We start from the raw sequence: 12,959 nt of genomic DNA, 5'->3' as shown, positions 1-12,959 counted from the left end.
AAGTTTTCTCCAGGGTCTGGAGAATTAGAAATCTACAGGCAACAAGCGACTTGTGGAGGCGTAGACTGAGACTGTGCCAGGGTCAGTGCTGCCTTTGAATGAAGCCCTTCTACACTTGGTTGAACAAGGTCTGTGTTGATGTGGCCTCCACTAGAAAAGAACCTGGGAGGTGGAGGTCGCAGTGAGCTGAGATTGTACCATTGCACTCCAGACTGGGCGGCAAGAGCTAAACTCTGACCTGAAAAGAAAAAAAAGACTTTCTTTCTCTTTTGAGTAGGTGTCGTCCCTTTGCTCCACCCCAGACCCACTGAGCTCCGAACAGAGGCATGCTAATATGAAAAGAGACTGCCAAGGTTTTACATTACATCCATTAAGAGATGAATTATTCTCTTAATCGTTTGTTTCATTCCTGAAATAATTCAAAAGCTTTTAATTCAATGAAGGTTTGAAAAATAGTTAAGCTTATAATTTTGCCAAAAATGTAGTCAGAGAAGTAAGAAGAACATCCAGGGAACTTTCTAGAGGATATTGAGAATGACCTAGCGAAGTGTCATTCATCTCTCATTTCAACGCTACAAGGACGCTGCCCAGTTTTGGCTCTTAAATCTGTTTTAGAAGTACTTGGACTATCTTTTTTACTCTTATCAAAAAGTTTAAGTCAGAGTGTGGGTTAGAATCTTTTCTAAAAAGCTGACATTTCTTCCCTTAAGAACACTTGCGTTCTTCTCTACACAGATGTACCTGCTTACAGAGATACACTATTTTTATTTACTTTTTCATCTTTACCCTGCAGATACTTAAAAATGCAGATAATGAATAAAATCTGCAGGGTAATATGATGAGATTAGTTCTAAAATGAGTGAACAGAAGGAGGACAGGTTTATTACTTGGATTTTATTATGCTATGTATTGCAAATAGCTTTGCCCGAGCTAGGAAGGGAACACAGCAGGTCTTGATGCTGCTGCTAACCTAGTTGTTACTTTGTTCCTAGATTCCTGGGTATGGCATCTCCACACCAATCTGAAAACGTAAGAGAGCTTGAAGAAAAGCATAGACTCAAATGCAATAATCACTTGGGATAAATATTCTAAACATTTTTTTAAACAAGCCATTGTTTAATCACCATGAAATATGGTCACTTATCTCCAAAGGGAAATATTTAGAATACAAACCTCTCTTGCTGTCACATGGTATACACAGAAAAGCAGTGATGTTTCCATTCAAGAGGTGCCCAGATCAAGCCTTTTCCGAACGACAGGAAATGGAACCAAGGCACCCTGTTATACCTTAGACCATCACACTCCCTTGCAACTCTGAAGATGAAAAGAAAAATTTAAACTTTAAGACATTTATTTTATAGCATTTGAATTATAAATGAGTTATTTAACAGATATTATGAAAAACGTACAGAAAACGAAATAAAATAACAAAATCTCATGACTCTTGCCTTAAAAACTAAATTTGGGTTTTTTGTTTGTTTTGCTTTTGTTTTTGTTTTGAGTCGAAGTTTCGCTGTTGCTGCCCAGGCTGGAGTGCAGTGGCACAATCTCGGCTCATTGCAACCTCCACCCCGTGGGTTCAGGTGATTCTCCTGCCTCAGCTTCCTGAGTAGCTGGGATTACAGGCATGCACCACTACACCTGGCTAATTTTGTATTTTTAGTAGAGGCAGGGTTTCTCCATGTTGGTCAGGCTGGTTTCAAACTCCTGACCTTGTGATCCACCCACCTTGGCTTCCCAAAGTGCTGGGGTTACAGGTGTGAGCCACTGTGCCCCGCCATAAATATAGTTTTAGTGCAAGCCTGACTCAATTCAGTTGTATGTTTACGGTTCTCTGAGTTTCAACAGCCTTGGGTGACCAGCATCCAGAGCAGTGGAGACATCAGCAGTCCCAGAAGTCCCTGGTGTCCTTTCTAGTCATGACTCTGTTTCCTCCCCCAGGTAATTGGCCCCTGCCTCCTTTTCTAATATCTTTAAATAATTTTCACTATTTTTTTCAAAAAAATTTTTTTAATTTTGAAAAATTTCAAAGTAGGAAAACTGAAATAACAGTACAATGGACACTCACATTGTCTTTACCTAGATTGACTTATTGCTAACATTTTGCCATATATTCTTATTTCTCTGAACCATTCTAAAGTTGTAAACATCATGTTTTCCCCCTCATAAAGTTATTGATAAAGCAATGCAGTTATAATCATAGTCATATTTCCCCAATAATTTCAATAATTTTATAGTTTTTTAAAAACTACATGTGATATGATCAGTCATTTACTATAATTTAATAGCTTCATTTTTTAAAAACTACATGTGATATAATCAGTCATTTACTTCATTTAATTGCTTTACTTCATTAGTCTCCTTTAATCTGGAATAGTCTTTCTGCTCTCTTTTTTAATAATAGCATTTTTCATGTCTAGGCTGTTTGTGTAAAATAGTCTTCAATTTGAATTTGTCTGGCTGTCTCTGAATGATTCTATTCAAATTAAATATTTTGGCCAAAATACCCCTAGTGATGCCGTAGGTTACATTTCCTGAGTTGGGGTGTTTTTTCTCCCATATCTCCAAGTACTTGTTATTTAATTAAGACTGGGGTGTTCACTTTTCTCATGCTTTGTTATTGTTTGCGGAGGAATGAAATTCATCAGCTAAAAGGTTTTTTATGATCCGCTTTCATCTTCCAGTCACTTGTATCGCTACGGTGCTGTTTACCCTTTGTTTTGAGATGTTTTCTTTCCTGGACCAGCCAGCAATGGCTGTCACATATAGATAGAGGTGAGGAAGTGAGGACCAGGTGGTACATGAGGTTTCTGAATTCAAGATATTCTTCTGTTTGTTTGTGAAGTGCAATTTCAATAAAAATTGTCCCCTTTTTGGGGAGTGGCAGTTTGCCTTCTGATTTTGTAATTCTCTTGTTTTTACAGTACTTTAATTTCTATTTCTTTTTTGTTTTTCTTCAACATTAAATCTCTGAAGGCCGCCCTTTCCAGTTAATCCTTTTCCTATGGCTTCCAGAGATTCCTACGTCTCTTCCTGCAGACTTTCAATCTCCTTGCTTGTAATTCTCGGTGGCCATTGCCGCAATCCACCACGTCTCACACCTGTGTTCAGTGTTTTCCCGTTCGAGATGAGACATTCTGGGGGGTGTTTTCCATACTTACTCCCCTGCTTTCCTCTCTTCTTTTCTGCACTTGTTCTTCTGAATTTAGTCATTTATTAACCTATTTGGACATAATTTGAAGTTTGGAGTATTCTCTGCCTCATAGTTATGCTATAGGCTTGGGTTACTGGTGGTTTTACTTGTACATTTTGTTGGTCTACGTGGTTTTCTGGAATATTTATGAAGAGATTCAGAATATAGACTATTTCCTTTTGAGTTTTATTTCCTTTCCACCTTTTTTTCTGTTAGAATTTTACATCATTGTCATTACGGGTCTATTCAATTTGTTCCTTTTAAACTTAATATCATTTTAATTTTCCCAATTTCCTTTATAATCCTATAGATGCTATCATATTTGTCGGTGGGCCCATAATATTTTTTCCAAGTGGAGATGCCATGCTGTAGTTTTTCACTTTTCTATTGCGGGATATTTACACTGGAAAAGGATGATTACAAGTGTGTTTGGCATAAAGAGATTTAGCTCAGACCATTTTGAGGGATGAGCACTTGGCTCAGGATAAGCATATAATAAATCTTTGTGGAATCAATGATTCAGAAGAAAAATAAAACTGGATAACATTGCCCAAATGTGAAAAAAACTGAAACATCTTTTAAAATGTCCAGTTAAAACATATAAATCCCATATCCTAAAGGAATTTCATTAACTGTTTAGGACTTCATTTGGGGCCCACCAGAAATAAAATGTTCTGGGATTGTCGGATTGAATAAAGTTGATAACTAAGGTGTTTGCTGAAGTCAAAATGTAACAATTGTGTCTTAGAGTGAAGGTCATGAAAAAGAGCTTCAATCTGAGGGTAACTTTTTTTCAGGGTGACTCCTGGGGATAAGTAACCGTGTGACCTTGTCAGTTTGTTCTCCATCACATGGGTGGTGATGATTGAACCAGAGAAATGAATGGGGCTTGCAGCGCTGGATGTGGTCAGTCTCCATAAATCATTTCTTCCATTGTCTGAATATATTTGGGCATCCACAGTAGTTTATTTCCAAAGTATATAAAGAAGCAGAGGCCAAGGGTGTAATCTTGGAGCTATTTAAATAGAGTGGTTCCAGTCAAGACATGCAGCTGTTCCCAATTATTAGTCTATATATTCTAGGTGCCAGGGAAAACCCACAAGGGTGTCACTAAATTGAATTTTAAAGTGACCTCCTGTTCAGATGAAAATCTCCTAGCTGTTGTTTTTTCCCCCGAAGACTAGTCTCCTATTGAATGAGTTAGCAACACTCTTGTTATGAATGAATCATTGCTACTGCCTGTAGAGGAAATCTGGATTGTTCCATAGGGTTATCAAGGAACATCAACTTACCTTCCTGCGAACCCTTTGTAAATGCTGCTAGGCCAAAAGCCTGAACACGAGGACAAGTTGGAAATCTTCAAAAAGGACAAACTCCAAAGCTTATCACAAATTACAAGAGTAGCTCCTTGCCAGAGCTGTCCCTGAAAAAGAAGATCCCTTAGAGATGGAAAGGCCGTCTTCCAACGTAAAGCCTTACCATGGAATGCCCAAGTGTCCCTTCCACCTGATTCCATCCGCTTCCAGGCTAAAGAGCAAAACTTCTGAAGTCACGTGGTCTGGGATTACACCTTGGCTTTATCACTTATGTAGTGTGATCTCAGGCAAGTTAGTTAGCCTTTTTTAAAAAAAATCCCCACTGTTGTATCTGTAAAACGGAGATAATAAACTACTAACTTAAAAGGATTGTTGTGAGAATTTAATGACGTTATCTATTTAAAGGGCTTATCAAATGTTCACTGCCCATTTCATCCTCCTCCTCCTCGCCATCATGGTTGACCATTGTCATACCTCACAAGGGAAATATATGTGAAATTAAAACCTTGTTTTTCTTTATCTGACTCCCTTTATTGAAGTCACCCATTTGCTGAACAGGGACTATTTAAATTATTCAAGGCAACCTATTTTCCTTTTTCTCCTTCCACATGTGTAGAGATTACAGGGAGATGTCTGAGCCACTGTTTCACAATCCACAAAGCTAAGGATATCATTTGTTAGGCCAATGGAAACATCTCCTGGGGTCACTTGCCGAGCCAGAATGTCACACCGCACAGTTTTCGAAACTGACCTTAGGTCAGTGAAAAATTCCTCATTGTACGCACTTTCCCTAGGCAATTTCAAGAATTAAAGCTTGAGAAAAAACACATTTGGTGAATATCGATGTAAAACATGAAAAGTGATGTAGATATAATTCTATGTGCCTCAGAAAAATATAGCAGTAGGATATTTATTTCATAAATATGAAAAAGGCCCATTTAATTAGTTGTCAAAGCTAGTGAGTTTATGTCTTAAAGCACATATGAAAGCTCTTTGAACAGCAGCACAGAGAGTTTATTTAGTTGTTCTGTTTTACTGCGGTAAGGTGCCAAGCTGACTCCAGAGAAATCTTGCCATGTGGTGCCTAGGAGTCTAAGTCCTAAATTGAATGCCTCAGCTGCTCTCCGTCCGCCCCCTGTCAAGGGTAAGAAAGCAACCTCAAGAGAAGTGAGCCTTTTATTTCACACAAGTGAATTTCTGATAGCTGGTGTTTATGATTGTTTTTACATACAGTTTTTATGACTTATTTTACTTATTTTCTGTGAGTTTCCTCGATTATATGTCCCTGAGTTCAGTTTTCCCCTTTTATTCCCTCAGAGCTAACTGCATTTGATATGCTGCATATGATATGCTATCTTTTATTATGCAGAAGCCCTTTGATCTCTATAGAGGAAAGGCGCCGCCATATAAATGCAGAAATCCATTATAATCATACAGAAGAGTGGCTTTATGGGTGAAGTCCAGCTTAGCAATGCTGTTGGATAGAAGAGTGTACTAGGCTGTGGAATGCTAATGCCAAAGTGTCTATTCAGATGATGGCTGGTTTCAGGAGTTTATTTTTCACATTTCCTTTCTTATTGAAGTAAACATATACACAAAAAAGTACACACATTGTAAGTATTCAGCTTGATTAATTTCAACTTATTGAATACACCCGTGTAACCAGCACCCACAGCCAGAAATAGAATACTGCAGTATCCCTCATACCGCTTCTCATTCCCTACACCCCCTAAGGTCATCACTGTTCTGACTTCTATCACCATAGATTACTTTCACTTGATTTTGAGCTTCGTATAGATCAAATCACACTGTATATACTCTTGAGGACCTGGCTTTTTGTTCTTAGCACAGTGTGAGTGACATTTATCCATGCAGCAATTCTCCAGTTCTTTTTGTTTTATGATATTTTATTGTACAAGTATATTATTTATCCATTCTCCTACTGAAAGATATTTTAATTGTTTCCAATTTTGGCTTACATATAGTGCCACTATTAATAATATTCTTGTATGTGTCTTTTGGTGAACATATGTATGTATTTATTTTGGATAGGTACATACGAGTGGAATTCCTGGACCATAAAGTACATACGCATATGCTTGATGTTGGGAGATATTGCCAAACACTTTTCAGAAATGGTTGTACCAATTTTTGTTCCCATCAGTGGTGTATAAGTGCTCTCGTTGCTCCAGAACCTTGCTGAGGGTCACCAGATTATTCACTTGCCCCCATTTGCCTCTTTGGCATATAGATTATTTTGAGCTAAAGGCCATTGAGAACGAGTAGATGCAGAATAAGCTCTTAAAACAGAGCACAAGTTTTCCTATTGTAACGCAAATTTATTTTATAAAAAAATTTCCATTTGTAGAAATGTCTTCCTCTCCCATACCAAGAAGAGGAGGACTCTTAACAACTCTTATCAATGGAGAAAGCGCCAACTTAAATCCACTTAACACACTTTATTAAACAACCCTTGTTTACCATACTTTGCCCAGTCACCTTCCTGTAACTTGTCTCCCCCACCAAGAAGCTCAAACCTCTTTTCCTTTGTTTTGGCCTAAGATGGTATATAAACCCAAGTTCTAACCAACCTTAGCACTCATCACTGGGCACTCCCATGTATAAGCCCCATGCACAGGCGAATAAACTTCTGTTTGCTTTTCTGTTGTTAATCTGTCTTTAGCCAGTCTAATTTACACTACCCCACTGAAGAACCTAAGATGGGTAGAGGAAGAGATTTTTTTTCATTTTCTACTACTCATATTGGCATTGCTAGTCTTTTAAGTTTTAGCCATCCTGTTGGATGTGTAGGGAAGAAGCAGTAATATCTCTTCCTCACATATGTAAAGATTCATGGCTAAGATGCCTGTAATAAAAACAGAATAACAAGAGAAAAGCATAGCAAATTTAAGTTTTACGTAACACTGAAGCATCCAGAAATGAAGTCCCAAAGAAGTAAAGAAAGCTGTGTATTTTTATGGACAGTTATGCAGAAGTATGATTGGTGAACAAAGGGTGTATGATCTACTATCAACAAAGTGGGGAGAACATAGTGAGACCTGTTCAGATTCTTCTGTGCCTTAATTTCTTATCAGGAAGACTGATGGAATGAGGCTCTTCAAACTTACTTTAGAGGATGGTTGGATGATTGTTTTGTGGCCTCCTTCAGGGGAGAAGGGCTGGGGAAAGTCAGAGAGACCTTCCTGCTTCTGCTGATTTCTCAAATGCCGACGTGCCATAATTTGGGGAGAGCATGTCCTTTTCCATCTCACTGTGGTTTTAATTTTCACTTTTTTGATAACTAATGATGCTGGACGTTTTTACATATGTTTATTGGCCATTCATATATTTCCTTTTGTGAAGTGCCCATTCAAGTCAGTTGTCTATTTTACTATAAAGTTGCCTTTTATTTATTGGTTTATGAGAGTTTTAAAATTTATTCTTGTGATAAGTCCTTTGTCTGGTATGCTGTCTGTATCATAGATAACTCTTATTCTTCCTGTGGCTTGAATTTTACTTTCTTAATGGTGTCTTTTGATAACACAAATTCTTAATTTTAATATATTCCAATATGCATGTATTTTTCCTGAAGAAAAAATTATTTACTGCTTTTGTGACCTATTAAGAAATCTTTTCCTACTCCAAATTGTGGAGCTATTCTGTTTTCTTCCATAAGTGCTATTGTTTTGTGTTTTATATCTACAAACCCTTTGGAATTGAATTTATGCACATGGTTTGTGATGGGGGTCAATATTTACCTTAATTTCTATGTAGATTTGCAATTTCTCCAGCATCATTTATTGAAAAGATCACACTTTCTCCATTGAAATTTACTTTTGAAGCAAGTTCAAGGTCAAAATCTATAGTGGGAAATGACTCTCTTATGCATAGGTTTTGAGATTGTTATGCATAGGCATCACCATGGAATGTGTTTAATATATAGATATCTAGGCCACCCCCAGAGACTGATTTGCTGCTGATGATTCTCATGCCTTGAAGCCTGGCTGGTACTCTGAGGATTGATGCTTCGCTCAGAATCACCCTCAGTCAACCAGACTCTGAATCTTTCTGCCTCCTTCATATGTGCACAGAGACTGTGTCTCCTGTAGGTTAATGTGGCAGCTACAATTAGTTAACAAGTTAATTTTGAGGGACTCTATTTAACCTACCAACTCAAATATTTTGTTCAATTAATATGCTTTCATTCATCAGTACCTATCAGTTAATCATTGACTTGAATTTCACGTGAGCATTCCACCACCTCATTTACCATCCCATTCTGGTACTTAAAGTCCACTGCACAGCACAGCCATTGGGACAACTTGATTGTCTGCTTGTATAGCTTGCCCCATTGTCATTTTGTCCTTCTGTTAGGATCTGCCACATTCAGTTAGCCTTGATTGAACACCTACTGTTTACCAAGCAAATAATCAACTTTTTATCCTCAAGGCTCTTAGGGTCCCTGATAGAAGTGTGGGCACTGACCAACTTCCTGACACATGAGTGCAGTGAACAGTGATATATGCCATAAATGGGAGGGGTGTGTGCTTCTTCAGAGCAGGAGGAAATTGCCCCCTTCTTGTAGGAGGTCAGAGAAACCTCAGCAGTGGTGGTTGAGCTGGGTCTTAATGAGTGTGTAGGAGTTCAGTGAAGGTTAAGTGGATGAGGGTATTTCAGAGAGGAAAAAGGCATGAAACAGCTCAGTACGGTTAAGGAACTGCAGACGATTCCTCATGTGTGCAACCTTTCAGTAACTCAAAAGCCCCTGTAAATTGGGAGGCAGGAACACTGTCCCATTGAATTTCAAACAAAAGTCATTCCCAACTGCCAGACAGAATTCCAATTTAAATTAGTGAAATTTTTGGTGAGATAGCCTGTGCACTGCAGTTGCCTGTGGTCCCAGAGGATAAAGTCTATTTCCTTTTGAAGGACATACATGTAGATCAACATGGAAGGAGTAGCCCTGGACATCACTGTGTGACTCCGTTGCAAAGTGCTTGCTGCAGAGTCGCCTTGCCTGACAGATGACATAGTGCTGACGGGAGCTGGCATCTACTCCCACCCTCCTTTGCTGAACAAGTACAGGTGGTGAGGAGGTGCCCCCTTACTGACCCTTGCTGGGGATGGATGGGTAGTGAAGGCTCCTGACAACAGCCACCTTTCCCAATGAGGTCATGAGGACCTCAGTGCTGTATGAGGGGGAAGGATATGGCTATTTTAGTACCATAGATAATAAAAGGAGAAAACCCTACTAATTTGACGTAGAAAAGACTCAAAGTCATAAATATCTCAAACTAAAAGCAAACCCCAGAAAGGCTAGTTTTGAAATTGGAGGTAATTAATTCCTCATGTGATGTACTGAAATTCAACCCAGACATCCTTTTTTTTGTTGTTGTTTCTTTCAGACAGTTTACAGTCCAGTGGAAAGTAAAACCATGCGATCCCTTGGTGTGGTACAGTTTTACTATATGTCTCTTTTTATTATTTTGTTCATTTTGGTCACTTTTTACGTGAACATGCATATAATGAATGCAGCTCCTCTTGTCCATGAGATTTATTTTACCCCAAAGATCTCTCCTCTCGCCATCGGTAGTCAAATTGTTAGTGCATTTCTCCATAAAAGAAAAGATCTGCAGACTAGAGCATCGAAGGTGAATCATGACATTAATTTGAAATTCAGATTTATTTTTAACTCAGAAAAAAAAATGCTGCTATTTTGCAAATCAAACTTGAGTTTAAAGTCAAATAATAAGGTTTAGACTCCATATTCAGGGAACTGTGAACCTCCATATTGCCCTGACCGTTGAGGGTCTTGTTCTTAAACTCTCTTCTACAGTGAAGTTGAAAATCTTATTAATTCCTAAATGTGGTGCTCATATTCCCCACTCCATACCTTTGCTTTGTTCATTCTCCAAGCCTGGCATATCCTTACAGTCATTCTTTTTTTTTTTTGTCAGTGGGATTGACCACTGCAATTAAGATGTGCAAGAGAAAAGTAAAGGTTTTTTCCTCTATAACTGTCTCATACTCTGCAGGAGCCTCCACCCTTCTAAGTAGTAGGAGAGAAAAAGATAACTAAGTACATAATCCACCTTCAATCTTAGCCCCAGTAGTAATTTAGAGTCTCTCTAGATAAACCTGTCTTTGATTATTATTGTTAAGCCCCTCTGATTTCGATTCCCTGTCCCCTGATTGTCTTTAGATAGTGGCTGGCTGTGGTGGAGTGGACACAGCAGTTGCTCTCATGAGCTAGTCCTATCTACATCAAGATGGTGCCTGGCTGTATGGATGGATTCTGGTCCTACCTTGGCCCCTGCTGTACTGAAGCTCCAGCCTTGCCCCTATGTTTTATTGGTCTATTTTTCCCTCTTTGTCAATGCAGTGCCCCTTCGATCTTGCATTCACTCCCTGACTCAGGCACTCTGCTTGGGCTCTGCCAGGAGATCAGTGTGCCCTGCCGGGTCCCAGGGCAGACCTGCTGGCTCTCACCTTGGCACTGAGGGAGCTTCTGGAGTAGACACTACCCTCCCTGCCTGCTACATGCTCTGCCCTTTCCCCTCTGCTGGGTAGCCTCACGTCTCAGTCATTTCTGATTCCCCATTACCTAGTAGAATTTCTGGTACTTTGCTCAGTCTATGCTTTTGCAATTGAACTGGTTTGTGAATTCCTTTCAGTGAGCTGGTCCATGCTTTATTTGGCAAATAGATGCCAATGACCACTATTTTCTCAAAATTTTGTGAAGTTAATTATTGATACACCCAAAGCAGAGGGATCTTCTTATCCCCAGAGGCTGGCTTTCAGTGTTGTTTTAACCCTTCTAAAATCTCAAGTTTCTCTAATAAAAACCACTATAGTCTGAAATGCTGGAATTTGGAATTTATGCCTTCCTAGAGTGCTGATACCCAAATTTTAAGGAATGTGGGGGAAAAGGGAAATAAAAAGTCCCCCAGAGGTTGTTGGAGTTTTTAGTTTTATTTGAACATATTTGGTGGGAGAAAGAAATGAGAGTTTGTGATTTATTTTCTTTCTGATTTCTTCTTCTTTGTTGTTTTTTATTTTATCTGAACAACTGTAGAAAAGTTTCCTTAGAGCACTCCTATGTGGGGAAGTACCCAGTTTGAAAGCCAGGCCAAGAAGTTATCTAGATGGTTTAAGCAGAAAGTCCCAGAGGCTCTGGGGAAATGAACTTTCTCCTGTTGAGTTGTGTTGGGATGGATAGGTGTGATTACTTTCCCCACCCATCATAAGGGTCATGGCCAACACTACTATAACAAAAGACAGATTAACAAGAGAAAGCATAACAAATATATTGAATCAAAGTTTTATATGATGTGAGAGCTTTTAAAGATGAAGACTCAAAACCCCAGGGAAAACTATTTTTATGCTTAGACCTAATGAAGTATGGACAGCCATGTAGAACTGTGATGGGACAAAAGCTGTGACCTTATGGCAGCAGACCAAGTGGGGAACCCCAGCAAGGCCTTTCCTTCCCCCTGGAGATGGGGCAGGACCCTTCTGGAATGAGGGTTTTCAGGGGGAAGGGAGAGGGAAGAGAGTGATTCCTCTAGATCAGTTTATAGGCTTTCTGGCTTACTTTTGGGAAGAGGGTTCTAGTTTTTATGACTCCACCTTAGGGAGGAGGAATTCTGGTTTCTATGATTCACTTCAGAGGAGGAAGAGGGATGGGAGACAGGAGAATAGAAAAGGTCAGAGGTTCCTTGCCTGTGAGGCTTTTCTGATGTCCTTTTCTGATGTGCTAACTTTAAAGTACTTAGCACACCAAAGTGCTGTCTTTGGGAGTATCGTGCTCTCAGTCCCAGCATTTGTAAGGTCAGGTGGAAGAGGGCTCCTGGAGATGTGGGGGTGCTGGCTCATTAACTCACACAACTGTTTCTTGAGAGTCCTGTGTGTGCCTGGTGCTCTTTGACGCTCTGAGCAAAGGTTATCTTCAGAGAGAATGACTGTTCAAGATGCTGATGCCACTTGGGATGATGAAGGGAGTTTGCAAGGGGAGAAGGATGCAAACAGCCCCCAGATGTTTGCTTGGAGGCCCACACTTAGAGACCAGAAGATTGTCAAGGGGGTATCTCGTGGCACGGAGGGCAAGAGACAGAGTGCATCGGTAACATCATACGGTACATGTCTTAGCCACATGTCTCTTTTTATAGAGCTTTCCCTTCAAAGTTGCCTTTTCTGGCATTCTTTGTCAAGAGAATGTACTCTTTTCCTTCACTGCTGTCTTCGTGACTTAAAGCTGTGAATGGTTTCACATTTTGAAGTTCAATTCTAGATGGGACACCAATGTTGAAACTGGCAGCTGATCTAGAGGAATCCTTTTGAATCAGATGTGCTATGTCCCTTTTAAATTTGTGTTCGTTTCTAGTAAGGGAGCAGCACTTGGATTTCAGGACAAGTTTGGACATTGAAAATAGTGTTGAAAATTAATGAAA

The 12,959-nt window shown here is 39.4% G+C and overlaps 1 protein-coding gene across 11 annotated transcripts in view; it reads left to right on the top strand.

Moving 5' to 3' along the window:
* The window catches only part of BBS9 (Bardet-Biedl syndrome 9), a 492,396-nt gene extending 479,437 nt beyond the window's left edge, over nucleotides 1–12,959 (top strand). For all 11 annotated transcript variants that reach the window (XM_074379845.1, XM_074379844.1, XM_074379850.1 and 8 more), the window contains one exon: nucleotides 1–12,959. This exon is cut by the window's left edge. The gene's annotated coding sequence lies outside the window, so the exon portion shown is untranslated.

This window comes from Saimiri boliviensis, chromosome 10 (genome assembly GCF_048565385.1).
Source record: "Saimiri boliviensis isolate mSaiBol1 chromosome 10, mSaiBol1.pri, whole genome shotgun sequence".
NCBI lineage: Eukaryota > Metazoa > Chordata > Mammalia > Primates > Cebidae > Saimiri > Saimiri boliviensis.
Note: the sequence above shows the minus strand (reverse complement) of the source record. Positions and strands in the feature narration are given on the sequence as shown.